The sequence below is a fragment of the Arachis hypogaea genome, chromosome 9, assembly GCF_003086295.3.
Source record: "Arachis hypogaea cultivar Tifrunner chromosome 9, arahy.Tifrunner.gnm2.J5K5, whole genome shotgun sequence".
Classification (NCBI taxonomy): domain Eukaryota; kingdom Viridiplantae; phylum Streptophyta; class Magnoliopsida; order Fabales; family Fabaceae; genus Arachis; species Arachis hypogaea.
In genome coordinates this window covers 99,711,761-99,713,160 of record NC_092044.1, presented here as the reverse complement: position 1 = coordinate 99,713,160, position 1,400 = coordinate 99,711,761, and the positions used below count along the sequence as shown (strand labels likewise).

At 36.1% G+C, this 1,400-nt stretch overlaps 1 non-coding gene across 1 annotated transcript; it reads left to right on the top strand.

The window, feature by feature from the left end:
* The first annotated feature begins 316 nt into the window (after window positions 1-316).
* LOC112713527 (small nucleolar RNA R71) lies at window positions 317-424 on the top strand. The gene has a single exon (XR_003158499.1). It is a non-coding gene; the product is annotated as a small nucleolar RNA R71 (small nucleolar RNA).
* Window positions 425-1,400: the final 976 nt, after the last annotated feature.

The following is a 1,400-nucleotide window of genomic DNA, read 5'->3' as shown; positions in this document are numbered from 1 at the left end:
TACTGTTGGATGTATTTTGCAATCCATTCAGACTCTGAGATATCATATTCACTTGTTAGGTCAATATTTTTTTCTGAGCCAATATGGAATTCAGAGCATCAATTTCAAGAACTCCTTTCTTCTTAGGCGTCCCATTATTCATATAATTCCTCTCAGAGGTGTACATGAATTGGTTATTTGCAACCATCTTAATGAGTTCTTGAGCTTCTGCAGGTATTTTCTTTAGGTGAATGGATCCACCTGCAGAATGGTCCAGTGACATCTTAGAGAACTCAGATAGACCATCATAGAATATATCCAAAATGGTCCATTCTGAAAGCATGTCAGAAGGACACTTTTTGGTCAACTGCTTGTATCTTTCCCAAGCTACATAGAGGGATTCACCATCTTTTTGTCTGAAGGTCTGAACATCCACTCTAAGCTTGCTCAGCTTTTGAGGAGGAAAGAACTTGGCCAAGAAGGCCGTGACCAGCTTATCCCAATAATCCAGGCTATCTTTAGGTTGTGAGTCCAACCATGTTCTAGCTTTGTCTCTTACAGCAAAAAGGAAAAGCATAAGCTTGTAGACTTCAGGATCTACTCCATTAGTCTTAACAGTATCACAGTCTACAAGAACTCAGTTAAAAACTGATAAGGATCTTCTGATGAAAGTCCATGAAACTTGCAGTTCTGTTGCATTAGAGAGACCAATTGAGGCTTTAACTCAAAATTGTTTGCTCCAATGGCAGGGATTGAGATGCTTCTTCCATGGAAGTTGGATTTAGGTGCAGTGAAGTCACCAAGCATCTTCCTTGCATTGTTGTTTGGTTCGGCCATAGTTGTTTCTTGGGCTGCCTCTTTTTCGAAAATTTCAATGAGGTCCTCTTTAGAGTTTTGTACTTTTGCTGCTCTTAGCTTCCTCTTCAAAGTCCTTTCAGATTCAGGATCAGCTTCAACAAGTATGCCTTTATCCTTGTTCCTGCTCATATGAAAGAGAATAAAACAAAGAAAATATGGAATCCTCTATGTCACAGGATCGAGATTCCTTGAGGTGTCAGAGGAAAATAAGAATAGAAGGATGAAGGAGAAGAAGAATTCGAACACTCAAGGAGAGTTGGAGTTCAAATTGACAATGGAAGAGGAATGTTAGTGTTTAAATAGAAAGAGATAAGAGGAGGGAAAAAGAATAAATTTTAAATTAAATTTTGAAAAATTGGAAGTGGTTTTCGAAAATTGAAGTGAAAAAATAGTTAGGTGGTTTTGAAAAAGATAAGAAGTAAATTTGAAAAAGATAAGAAATTAGAAAAGGATTTTTGAAATAAGGGATTTTAAAAAGAGATGATTTTGAAAAAGATATGCTTTAAAAGATATGCTTGAAAAGATGAGAGAAAAAATATTTGATTTTTAAAATTAATGACTTG